The sequence below is a fragment of the Protopterus annectens genome, chromosome 8.part0, assembly GCF_019279795.1.
Source record: "Protopterus annectens isolate FY-2018-M chromosome 8.part0, PAN1.0, whole genome shotgun sequence".
Classification (NCBI taxonomy): domain Eukaryota; kingdom Metazoa; phylum Chordata; order Ceratodontiformes; family Protopteridae; genus Protopterus; species Protopterus annectens.
Window position 1 is genome coordinate 1,456,550,086 of NC_056741.1, and position 15,038 is coordinate 1,456,565,123.

Below are 15,038 nucleotides of genomic sequence, written 5' to 3' on the forward strand. Positions count from 1 at the left end.
AAATGTGGTAAGGGTGGTCAACAAATTGGCTAAAAATAGAACCCACACAGTTGAAGTAGCAGGTACTATCTCAAAAAGCAGGAAAGTAACTATTAGGGTATCTTGTGAATCAGTAGTGGGAACCCCTCCTAAGTGGCATACACTTCTCTCACCTCCAAACAACAAATCCAAGTTTGGGGCTAACAAAATTTGTTAATGACTTAGTTTGGTCCCATTATCTAAACCCTCCTTCACACTTTGTCATTACAGCAGGAAATAATCCTCACTAATCAATGGTTTACTGACAAATAGCTAAAATGAAATGCAAAAAAGTGTAATTTTGTTGTATCTGGAAAAAAGTTCTCTCATCTCCAGCTTATGTCATAGCTTGCACTCCACTCCAGACTCACACAGTAATTGAGCCTTGGTACCTGGGTTCACAACCCTGTCTCTTTTGACAACCACACAACATTCATGTTCAGGAAATATTTCTAATTGGTGCAACTGTTATCTAAAGGCATCTCAACCAGGTTGAAAGATATTATTTCTGTACTGAACTAGTTTTAAACCAATGATAAGAGTAGAATGGCTCCCACTGGCATGCAGTTTTAAACCAATGATAAAAGTAGAATACCCCCCCCCCACACACACACACACACACATACACTGATATGCAGCTGTCCAGTCACACAGCACAGCTAGAAAGACCCAATTGTTTCCTAACCAGGAAGATTACTGGTCTAAAATCCCTGAGCTGGCAAGACAGGCTTGAGGCCCTACCTCTGTTTTCTGCCTCTTATTGACTGTTTAAGGGGAGATCTATGTCTTGCATTCCATTCCATCAAGGACAAACCCTCCTTGATCTCTTACATCTCCAAAAGACAAATAATTACACTAACCCTATATCTAAAGATTTGAATTTACACCAACAAATAAACCAAACATACTGGAGGGACAGATTTATAACCCAATGTTTACCTCATCCCTGGAAAAAATATACACCCTTACATAATAAACACAGTGACATTCTCATGTCCATTAAGACTAACCTTAACAAATTAATGAGCAGCTGCAAATTCATCCTGAGTCTGACTGTCCATGTCTTCCTAGAAGTAGGAAGTGTATCATGAGGATGAGTCAGTGAGGCACAAAAGATGCCACTGATTGATTTTCCTGAATATTTTCCTACATGAAGAATAAAAAACATAGGGCTATCTAACAAAAACAGGGTGGAGCTGTGATTTAAGGTCAAAGAACCTATCTGCCTTATTTTTCTTTATTTAAAAGATAAGAGATTATGTATTTTCTGAACGATTTACAATGCTGGCATTGCTGAAAGTAAAATAAATATTTTCTGACTTTGCAGATATACAATATGTGATAAAGATGACATGCCTTTGTCATGCTCTATTCAACTAATTCACAATTAAAAATGGAACAGCTGTTTGGATACATAGCATTTTTCTCACCAGAGAGAAAAGACTTTCCTCTTAAATCAGTTCAGATCTTTCTTGTATAATACCTTCAAACTTCTTTTATCACATAAATCATTTCCAAACAGAAATGACTTACAATAAATTAATTGTAAATCCTATATGCGTATACGAATAGAGCCCTGTGATGTGGTGGTGTGAGCAAGTCCTAGCCACTGTGGTGGCATCTTCTGCTTGATATGTAAAAGCAAAGGAGGAAAGTCAGATATGGCACTGGAGATGGACATATTTTTGCCATGTCAGTACTATTAGAAATAACTCTAGTAATTCATGGTCATAATTTGAGTAGCACTTTTTTGGACCAGAAGAAAGTACAGAAGTACATAAATGCTGTTGCTTTGTAGGGTTGCCAGGACTCTCACTTCCTCCCTTACAAACCATCCATAACAAAAAATATATATCAAACATAAAAGCAACTGAAAACAATAAATCACTTGCCTCCATAATTTCTCACACTATAAAAACATACTTCTACTTACTTTTCTAGTCTCTCTTATTCCCTTTTTTGTTTTTCTTTCAAATTCATTCACATTACTAACCACAACATCATTCTCTCTACCAAATACTCCTTACAATGCTTTTATCTCTGCCCATAGGTATACTTGTTTTCCTATCTTCCAATCTCTCTATAGAAAAATACACCCAATTCAATAAATCCATCAACAGTTTATACTATAAATGTAATTACCTCACTATAACATACACAACACTTATAAACAGATACTTCAACTATCTCAGACAAAGCAACAATCCAGACAACCCCCTCAATCTCATATGTCGCATTCCTGATTAAATATCCAGTCACACACACAAGGCAGCCTTACATGCATGACCCGTTAAACTAAAGATGCTAACATTCTCTGTATAATATTTCCAGCTAATTGTTTGTCTCTTATTATGTAGTTGCACTAAACCCAGACCAGGCCCCCCTCAGTCGTCAACAACATTTCATCCACAAAATCACCATCTAAACAACACAAACCTATCACTTTTATCAAAGCTGGCAGCCTACACAATGAACTGCAATAAATAGTTGGTTTCTTTAACTCCATAAACACAGAAGTACTTGCTGTAGCAGAATCATGTTTGAAGGCATCAGTTTTAATGCAGGGCACTAGCTTCTTTCCTACGCTTGCCTTCACAGCCCTTGTCTTAAATCTAGTATAGGTGGAGGATGACTACTTCTAATCAAACATTACCTAAGAGTTACCTTATAAGATGAAAACAGCTCTTATCAGTGACCACAACCCAAACTTTCTAGCCTATAAGAATTCATTACCTTTCACCACAGCAATCCTACCAAATGTAAAAACCTTTTACAGCAATACCTACCATCCACTAGATCAATCAGATACTAATTGGAGACATCACCATAAACCTGATCTGACCTACAAAGCAAAAGATAAGTGACTTACACTGTCAATAGACTAACTCAAATGATTAAACAGCTAGCAAGAACAAATTTAGTCTCAGGTAACAGTTCCCTCTATAAACATTATCCTAAAAATCTCAAACAAAATCAAAATATTAATATACTTCCACACTACTCCATCTTATTCTGTTTAACTAAAGGCAAACTAATATCAGCATCTAAAGTAATCACCTTCAGACTCAAATCCCATAACATCTCATTATTACTAAAGAATGTACAAATACCTCCTGGAAAACCATCCTATTAGAGACCAGCCAGAGACTGTAGTTACATTACTCACTAACAAAGTCCTATAACTCCAAGACAAACACTTCTGAAATTAACAAACTCCTTAATAGAACTTGAAACAATTGGATTGTCTCTGACTTATTTCCCACTACAACTCATGAATAAACTTGTTCCTCCCATAAACAAAATGCATCCTCAGAATTGCAGCAACAATTTATATATCTTAGAATTCTTGATATAAAGGCCACTAGAAGGGCAGCTTCACAAACCATAAACAAAATGCACTCAGAAAATAACCCACAGAACTTCTAAAGCCTCATCAATAATATTAAAGGATGATCAAAACTAAGATACCCAGACTAATTGAACATCGACACTAGGCTATCAGGTTCACTACCAGCACACAATTTCTTAAAAATACTTCCTTCCTCTCCTGAATCTCTCAGATTCCCAAAACAACTTCCACAAACTCACACTTTCATCCTCTTTATACTCCTCTTTTTTTCAAAAAAAAAAAAAAAAAAAAAAAAAACAAAAGTCACCACCAGGGATATTGTAAAATGTATAGATGATGCACCCTCAAAAATAGCCTTCCTTGTTTAGATACACAACCTAAAGAGAGCTACTATTAAAGAATTACCAAAAATAACTATCTAAAATGATGCAAAATAGTTCAGTTCAGTCTCTATCCTTCTATCCTAGGAGATATCCTAGAAAAACATATCTTCGCTCAGCTCTCTGATTCAATCAAAAAATAAAGCATGCTATTCCCATGAATTTTGGTCCAGCAGAAGCACTGTGACTGCTCTTAACACACTAACCAATGATATTCTTAGGAGCTAAAAGAAAGGGTACCGTACCAGTCCAGTCTTTATAGACCTTGCAAACACCTTTAATCTGGTAAACCATTCATTACTCCTTAACTACCTGTATAGATTGTACATAAGCCAAGACTTCCTCTTGTTGTTACATAATTTTCTTTCAGAAAAACATTACAAATTACTCACCCTCTCTCTATACACCTTTTGCAAAAGGAATATCCTAAGGATTGGTAATATCACCCCTGCTATTCTCATTATTAATTGATAACCTCTCAGTTTAACTACCTCAACACCCCGTCGCTGCATACAAGCAGACCAAATGGTAGTCTACAAATGCAACACCACCCTCTACACTATGAAAAAAGCAACTTGTAAAAGTCCTAACACATTGTCACCGTGGCACACACATAATAGCATCATATTGAACACACACACACAAAGGAAGAAGACACAATGACCTCATGCTGAACAGACACACACACACACACGCACACACGCACACACGCACACACGCACACACACACACACACACACACACACACACACACAAGGAAGAAAGCACAATAATATCATCCTGAACAGACACACACACACACACACACACACACACACACACACACACACACACACAAAGGAAGAAGGCACAATAATCTCATTCTGAACACACACACACACACACACACACACACACACACACACACACACACATGGAAGAAGACACACACACACACACACACACACACACACACACACACACACACACACACACACACACACACACACACACAAAGACATAGGCACAATAATGATATATATATATAAATATATATATATATATGTGTGTGTGTGTGTGTGTGTGTGTGTGTGTGTGTGTGTGTGTGTGTGTGTGTGTGTGTCTATGTGTGTATATGGGTCTATGTCAGAAAATTGAAAGTTAAAAAGACTGAAAAACAAAGTATTTAAACTCAAAGTATCAAAAATATTTTTAATGCAAGGGCAAGCCCCCCTGCACTCCTCATGTGGGTGGGGGGCTGAGCCCCCCACACCCCCTGCTAATTGTATATACCAACTCCAGGATTGCACAACACTGGAGAAAGTGTAATCTCCATTTTTCTGATATTTTGAATTTTAGATGTTTTGATTTTCAGTCTGTTGAGCTTTCAGTCTTATGAATGGGATATGTAGTTAGTTGTTCCTTAGTATATCCTTGTTATCTGTAAATATGTTTTATTCATTTCTTATGTGATCCTATTCACCCAGGCTGTGTCTGCAAATATTCCATTGAGATAGTGCACTATCCAAGCAAACAAATGTAAATACATTTATAAAATACAAATATAAATACATTTATAAAATAAATCTTAAATTTATTATGATGGGCCTTTTAAATGAAGGGAGAAAATATGATGACTACACCATCCTCTCAAAAACATGTTTTCTTTATTACATTATAATTTATCTCTGTTTTGCAAAGACTACTAAAATGCCACATTTTCAGTATATATAAATGTTAGTGCAATTTACTTTCATAGTACAGGAGGTTATTCTATTTAGTGATTTACCTGTTAGTTGCACTTTTACAAATCGGGATATTTTTTCTCCAGTCAGACATACGTAGGTAACAGAACATGTTCTCAGTGATTTCCTTCAAGTATAAAAAAGTTGGTTTCTTAAGTGTAGCATCTTGTGTTATGAATTATCCATATTTTTAGCTAATTCAGATTAAAGAGAGAATGCAATAACTTCTTCATATTTTGCAGATCATATACACGTAAGTAAACAAGTACTTTGGACAAATTTGGAAGAAGTGGGCTATAATAATAGCCCTTTATATAATACATGGTTGAATAAGCACAGGAAACATCTCCCTTAAAAGGAAAAAAATGATGAGGTCATAATATCCTGAGTGATACTGATAATCTAATATAATTTGACATGTTTGATAAAAAATCATAATCATTCATGTAGATGCATCATCATAGGTAGACACAAAGCATCTTGGACAGTGCAGTGCTACTGTAGTTAGTGTGTCTGTCTCACAGTTCTAGATTCTACAGTTTGGTTCTCATCTAGGGGTTCCTTCTGTATGGAGTCTGCATGTTTTTTCTCTGCACATGTGGGCTTTCTGTGTGTTCCAGTTTTCTACCACATTCCAGAGGTACACAGATAAATAGTAGATGAACTTGTGAGCCTTTAAATTAACTGTAGGGGTGCATTTGGTCAGAATGTGGACGTGTGTGTGTGTGTGTGTGTGTGTGTGTGTGTGTGTGTGTGTGTGTGTGTGTGTGTGTGTGTGTGTGTGTGTGTGTGTGTGTGCGCTTCTTCTGTGAAGTACCAGCATTCTTTCAGGATGAGTTTCTTTCATTGTACTCTCTCAGTACTGGGATAGGCTCTTGCCCCTCCCCCCAGCATGATGCTGTATTGGATAAAGTACATTGGAAAATTACTTACCAAAACAACAGTCACAGCTTCCTTAGTTCCAAAAAAGATGGTTAAGGTGATTAGAGTTGCATTATTTGATCCAGAGCAAACATGCTTCTCCTTTTTGTGTCAATGTCTACAGCAGTGTTGAGCCATATCATTTCTTTGGATCTCCTATGAACCTTTGACTGTAATATGACAAAAATGTTGCAGCTAGTTTGTCATTCAGCATATTTCTTAGTAACATCTCCAACTGCCTCAGTGAACCCCTGCATAACATAGAGGCTTTCTAACGCTGTATCATCAAAATGCATTATGACCCTTTTGTTGTTTTTTGTTTTATTCATTTGTTATATGGATAAACCCACAAGGTACAAGGCTGATTTAAGACGTAACCCAGTAACTAGCTTAGAGTCATACAGTAGGCAAGTGGAGTCTGAAGGACTCAAACACTCAACTACTGGAAGCAGCCTATTAACAGCCTATGACTTAATTCTTGTGTTTAACTGATAAGTATTAGTTTTCTGGTATATAGTTAATAATGACTTTATTACACAATCACACACACACACACACACACACACACACAAAACTTCTCAATGCCTGCAAATAGCAGAAGAAAATTTATTCTTGCTTCTAACATGAAACCTATAATGTGCTATTCTTTCCTCCAAGCAATGACAGTAAGTGTACAGAAAGCTTCAAGTTAAATTAAAGTTAAGATCATCAATATTTTCAAAAGTTTTGGTGGGAAAATAAATCATTGTAGAAAATAGTAATATTATGCAATGTTCCTTTTTTGTTTCTTTGTTTGTTTTGGCATTTTTGGTTCCCTGCAACTGGATATAATTTGTTCCATGTTCCTTTTCTACTGGACTGATAATTCTGAACTGAGTAGCCTCTCTTGAGCTCAATCTGATGCAGATTTGGGATGGGTGAGGTTTCCTGGTGCAAAATTGTATTGCTGAGGAGTGTTTTCATCCTAATGACCTAATCCCTGCATGCCTCCATAATGTCAGCAATGGAGGTTCACAGATCATTTCATAGTTTTTCAAGCAAATATATATATATATATATATATATATATATATATATATATATATATATATATACACACACACACACACACACACACACACACACACACACACACATACATCATGGTGTTACACTCTACAGAGGATGTTGCCTTGAGTAGAAGGACTATACTGACAAAAGACAACCAGCCACATTACTTGATGATACTCACCCATGTTTATTAAACACTTTTTCCTTTACGATTTTTTTGCCACATGCCTAGTAACCATTCATCCCTCCAATTCTAGGCTAAGCCCAACAATTCTCCTATATATGGAACATGCTTAGTACCATATGGGAATGACAGTCATTTCTGCAAACCATCATAAAGACTACCACAAAGGCTAATTTTTTTGTCCTTGCTGGCATCCTGTCAATAGATGGCATTTCTGGGGCCTTAATCACTACTGGCAAAACACAAGTTATCTTGTGCCATTGACTTCTTGGATACCCACTAGTGAGAATGATGTTAAAGGCTTTGCTTCAGCCTGGTTAATGGCTGCATGACAGTAGAGAAGCATGAATCCTGGAGACTAAGGATGAAATCTACTCTCCGCACACCTGTGTGCAATTCTGCACACCTGTTAATGATGGCTACTACTTGATAGTGCCTGGGTGACTCAAATACATCCTCGCAGGACAACTTAATGAGGCCCCCTGCTACAATGGATGCAGCCTACATGGACGTTTCATGGTCATCCTCCACTGCTTGTGTAGTCAAGCTCCTGAGCTGATAATCATGCTATTATTATCTCTCTGTACCACTGATGCAGGCCACAGTTAACAAACTTAAGCGAATAAAAAAATCTAACTTTTTCATTAATTTTACTCCCATATATGATTTTGTGAGTGTTCCAGTCTGTAATGGACTAGAAAGTCATCAGACAGCACCCACAGAATATCCTGATATCTGGTAGCCATTACGAGACTGGTGCCATTTCATGGCCTATGTTTGTGTGCACATTTAACAATGGAAAAGTAATACACAAAACCGTCTTCAGAAAGCTGGCATTTAGAAAACATTTCATACTAATAACTTCATAAAATATGAAGACAGGATCTTATACACCTAAGGCTGAAAAGGGAGCTTTGTTTTTACGAAATTTTCTAGCCCTACAAAATCTCCAAGATACATCATTGTCTTCTGTCAGGCAGCCATTAACTAGGCTCAAACAAAACCTTTAGCATCATTCTCTTTAACTGGTATCTAAGTAGTCACTTCACACTTTATGAGCATGTGCTATTAAATAATATAATTTACTTTTTATGTCATGTGTGGCCCTTAAGAATTGTTCTGTAGTTTGTGTTTGTTTCAAGAACTGAAAATGTTTTCCTGATGTTTTATTGTCCATCCCTGAATGGACGAACTTGGCTGCTCCTATGATCATGATGAGGATTTTTTTATCATTTTTTTTTGGGAAAAAAAAAACTACAGTATTAGTGACAGTATTAGTGTAGTACTTTGAAAAGCCCAGCTCGCTGTTCAATAACAGATTTATTGAATAAGACAAACTGGAATCTGTTTTCTCGTATATACAATGCTGACTGCAGTGTTGTGTTTCTATAAGATCAAATCTGTTTTTGGGATAAAGTATGTTAATAGGAAACTGTTGTCTGATGTAAATGATATGCAAGTTTTAAATTAGTTGCATTCAGTGTCTGATGCCTGTAAATCTGATTTTTTTAAACATGAGATTGGAGTCATTAATCATAGTCTCATAGCTACTAAAAGGTATTTATTTGTTAATGGCATATGCAAGCTGAATTAACCTTTATTATCCAAAAATTCAAGCATGCTATTTAATTATGTTATTTTTTTGTCTTGCAATACTGCAGCATTTTGCATCTACCAGTACTGTAGTACTTTGCTAAGGTACTAGATGTAACCAAAGGGAGAACCGTTTTTCCCTGAAATGCAAAGTCTATTCCTGCATTATGTGTCTCGTACCTATAAATGTGGGTAGAGACAATATATGCAAAAGAAAAATATGATTCCAGATTCATAAATATGATATCTAATCTGTAAGACCATACTGCACAGCATTAGATTCAGAAAAAAAATCTGCAGTTCATAAAGCAATATAAAATTATTTGCAGGAGCTCTCTACATCATTTGTGCTGCTGCCACAAAGTAGCAGACAGAATGCAAATGAAGAGCTCCGTGATGTAAAACAGCTTGTCACAAGCCTGCACATCTTCCACAGACAGCATGAATATGCAAATGTAAATATACCAGGATAGCAAAGCAGATGGTAATTTTTTGGATTACGTGGACAACAAAATGAAGTAATGAATAGATTGATATTAAATTGTACAGAACTGACAGTATTGCCAAAGGATTATGCACACCTCTCAGCCTCTGAACATTAAAAATTATACTACAGTTTCACAGATAGCTACTACTGATGTGGCTGAAGATTCTATGGAGAAACCTAGCCTAATTATCCAGTTTCCCCAGTGCACTGTCTAAAGTGACAGTACAAAAAAGGATGCAGAAGGAATAAAAACCCAAAACTACAAAAGCAGCTTTAATTAATAATAATTTATTATGTTTGCATCATTGATAAGGTAACACGGTAAATCTAGGAGGAACAAGACTAAAAAAAATATCGTTGCAGTTAAATTTTAGTAGTTGAGGCAAAGTGACCAACTGTCTTGTTTTTTCTGGGACAGTCCCAGTCTGGAAGTCTCTGTCCTGGAATCCCAGACATTGTCTTCAGGATGCAGAAATGTTCCAGTTTAGACCTTTTAGTCTGAATGGTGACCTGACTTCCCATGGCAGCCCTCTGCCTGCCTGCACTGATGGCCAACTCCCCTGGCCAGCCCCAGGTGTGGGATGCCATGGCGGCCCTTTCTCCACTACCCTGGGGGCCGGGAGGATGGGATCAGAGGTCTGGCTTCCCAGGTTAGCCATTGAGTGTCCCAATTTAGGTCCTGTAACAAACTGGTCATCTTCAGTTGAGCATGTAGGATCATGCAGTGATAACTGCATATTTTACTGCATCATGATAAAATAAAAATAAAAGCAAAAACTGCCCTTTTTCTTTAATGTTCAAAAGCTACAATATCAGTAGAAAGTAGACACTGTCAACTTTTAAGTTCATAAGTCGTGCACATCTAACCGCTTCTGCAATGCTGTATGTGAGTCATACCACTTGATGAAAGGTTATTGATAGAACTTTGTTTCTTGGTGGCTGCTGCAAATGCTCTTGCATTTAGCTAGAGCATAGCAGCACATAAAAGTGTTAAGGTGAATATCAATCTTTATTAAGTACTTTTCTTACATCAAAAAGAAGTTTAACAAGTTTGACTTTACCAGTTTGGAAGTTAGTTGGTGGCTGCTGCAAATGCTCTTGCATTTAGCTAGAGCATAGCAGCACATAAAAGTGTTAAGGTGAATATCAATCTTTATTAAGCACTTTTCTTACATCAAAAAGAAGTTTAACAAGTTTGACTTTACCAGTTTGGAAGTTAGTAGTCATTTTACCAGAAGTCCTGTGGAGAGGAGTATAGAACCCCTTGGGAAAAAACAACTATGCAAATTATTGCTGTTTGTGTGTGTGTGTGTGTGTGTGTGTGTGTGTGTGTGTGTGTGTGTGTGTGTGTGTGTTATTGTGTATATTTGTGTGTCAAGGGTGACTATCAACTTGTACATGTAGTGCTATTCCTTAATGGGGCCTGAAAAGCATCACAGTAAACTAGTTTCTTGTTAGTAAATACAGCAATAGGAAGTACAATAGAATGTAATTCTGAAAGAAAGCTTGATCAGACTTCTGAACAGTGAGTTACCAAAACCTTGTCCAGTTCTATAATTGGACATAGCAGATATAGACTGGCCCATCTGTTTGATATCATACTAAAAATATTTTTCATTTTTTTAATCATGTGGGTAGGCTTGTCAGCATATTTATTCAGCCATGACATACGATCTTTTAACAGCAACACAACATACCAGTTTGACAAGGAGTACAGAAACACCATCACCATCACAGAAGGTATTGAAGCTTTGTCATGGTCTTCAATTACGTACCCCACAAAACTATTTTAACAAAGTGATCAGTGCATTTTCCGCACACATAGCATTTTTCAAAAACTTTCTAGAGAATGGGATGCAAAGAGTAACATTAGGGTAAACAGAAAAGAACTCCATAGCTAAAGAGGATAACAGAAACTTAAAACTAGAAATAGAAAATGTATGCTTGCACTTTGCTGATGGCTATAGACTGAACATTCTGTTACTGATTTTGAAAATGTCAAACATTCAGATTATATGTGCATGTTTGTACACTTTGAAAGCAAGTTACCACCAAGTTACAGTATCTCAGTAACTATACCAGAGATATTAGACAGCTACTATCCTCAAAAATGTTAGCACTCTGTGGTGCTAAAAATTAAACATTACGCTTCAGTTTGTTTTCTCTTTTTGTTGCATTTTTGCAAAATAATATTTTTTACATATATTGCTACAGTTCTACATAATGAATCAATAGCAGTTTTGTCTGTAGTAATGTCAGCTTTCATACCATACATTACAGTTCAGGTAACATGACACTTTCTGTAAATATATATATATATATATATATATATATATATATATATATATATATATATATATATATATATATATATATATATATATCAATATGATAAACCAGAACTCTTAAAGTAACTTTACAAACAGGCTTTTGTATCTTTATTTCTTTTCATCCAAAGCAATGTAGCTTGTTAGTAATGTATTGTTTGCCATAATTGTAAGGTTAAGTACCAGAACTATTTAAAATATGTTAATTTTCAGAAATATTAGTATCACTGCTTCCATAGATTGAGTTACACATATTATCATTTGTAAATGGGTATCTGACCCTCCTGTCAGCATTTTCACAAAAATATTACTGCAGATATAATTGTGTCTTTTTTTTGATATAGTGGTATACATAAATTATAATATTTGGTAATATGTGCTAATAACAAATGGTACATATTTATGACATTTGGTATATTTAGGCACCCCTTCCTGTTTATTAGGTGAAACACTCAATAAGAGATATAAACCTGAATTCTTACTAGAAACCGCTAAGGAGTAGGATGTGAGGTACAGCTGATGGCCTGATAAGAGCATACTCTAGCTGTATATTAAGGTATATGGTGCTTGGCCTAACCACCTTTAGTACTGGGGTTGATTGCACTCTTATCACATTATAACCTAAACATTAGAGGGTCTCATTCTGCGTGCACATAGAGTTTGCATTTATGTGTAGGATATGATTTAAGCATCTCTGCATGCAGTTTTATTGTACTTAAAATAATTACTGGTATACTTTTATTGGTGCATGCTTTTTATAATTTTTGCAATTTATTGGAGTATGGAACGAGACAACAACAACATGCATGCTGCTAAGGTCTGCAGTGCTCTGCACTGCTCAGTTCTGAATCTTTTATGCACTAACACCATTTTATTAAAGTTAAGACATGTGTACATGATAAAGTAATAGTAATAATACAGTTCAAGTAAAGTTAAGACGAGCTGTTTGGAGCTGATAAACTAAGAGATATTCTTGCCTATACGTATTGGTACTGGAAGAAGCAACTCTATAAAAATAAATCAGCTTAAATTGTTACTAGATGGTGTAATTATTTCCTACCTTCAATGAGCTCTTTATCACCACATAGCCAACAACAGTATTTATAGAAAACCACACCTTCTTACATGCCTATTAAAATGATAGTGATAATTCAATAACTTTCTAAAGACAGTATTATAGGTTAAATCGCAATATTAAGTTTTGATTCATCAAACGTTTTGCTCCGACATTGTAAAATAGGTTAAACTAGGCAACACAGTCAAATTTGCCCACTCCCAACATTCTTATGAGTTTTCCGCATCCAGGCTTAACATACAAAGAGTGTTGGATTCCTTCATGTAGGTTCAGTATCCGAGCCATATAAAACAGATGTTAGTAATCTAGGTGTTTGTCACATTTTAGATATAATTAATCCATTAAGTAATATTTGGATTTTATATCTTCTAATGGAGATTTGGTGTATTTTTTAAATAATTTTGTTGGATACCTGTAATGTCTTCTATAAGAAGACTGAATAAATGTTCTACACATCCCATCATGGTATCTGTAGTACAGAAAAGTGCTGATTTTCTTAAGCTAATGAGGAGTTAAAAGCTAAGAGATTCACTGTGGTCTTTAAGCTCTTTAATCCGGTCAGTAATGAATGCTTTGAATTACAGTGTAAACCACTCATTTTAGCAACAGCTTATTTATTGGATTATACTTTTTGCACCAATGGGTGGAACTTGTTTCATACTTTCATAGTTTTCTGAATGATTCTGGGCATGTTATAAGCTCATTAATAGACTCAAATGCCTGGATATTATATTTCAAATATCCTAAATGTTCATATAATGGTGATTTAAACAGATCAGTATTCTTAGGTTTCCTAATATGTGCCATATACTGCACATTAACGTGCTCCACAGTCTTTTAAGTTCTGAGGAATCTCTGTAGCCCTTCTACATGTAGAACTCAGTGCACTACAAAACTTACAAGTTCATTTTTTGGACAGCTTGATTAGTTTAAATTGTCACATATTTTATTTATTTTTTATTTAGGAGAACCATTTTTCGACTGTGCAAAACATTTGTGTATTTCACAAATAAAAGATCTATGTACAAATAAAAGATCTATGTGCAAAACAAAAGTTTCTCTATGTAAAATAATAATTCATAGTATAAAAACTCAGACATTTTATTTTGCCAGTTTACACCAAGTGCCTAATAGTCAGAGATTGCTTTCTCAATTTTCCACAGTCAAAATGAGCATTATTTATACAATTCAGAGATGTACTGCAGAAGTTGCAATTGCATTCCAAGAATAAACTAATCAATATTTTGTATAAATTAATCAGGGTGGCTGGTTTTAAATAAAAGGCCAGTCAGTCTCGGAGCCATGTTTTTAACATTGAAACTTTTATAGCAATATTTATTAATGATAGATCTACTACGCATCAACAAGTCAAATGGCAACAAAAATGCTTGTTCTAGGGATCAGATCTAAACCTCTTCTGCAACGTCAACAGAATGGTTTGGAAGGAAAGATATAGCTCACAGAGGATACCACTTCTCCATATGCAAGTGCAACTTGGATCTATGTATGGATAATATAAAATATAGTCTTCTACTTCAAATGGCAAAAGGCAGCCACTAAATGGTTTACCCCATGCATAAATCCCCTCAAATTATCTATGGTATGAACTCAGTTATCAACCAACACCAAACTGGATAGGTCAATTCAATCAACAAAGAGGAAATGGGATAGGCTTGAAATGGCCAGCCAGGCCAGCTTGTCTAGCACTTACCCATAAACCTACAGACACTAAGCTCTTCATACCTGAATGAGAAATCTTTACCTATAAGAACACCCCATTCCTTCATAATAGATGCTTGTTACTAAGCAGTACAGATTTAACTGGAGTTTTACTACCAATTATTAACCACTGACATTCATCACTGCTAACGTTCAGTCCCCAGTGTATAGTTAGGCTCCTAATGGACCAGGACAGCCAGTATGAAGAAGA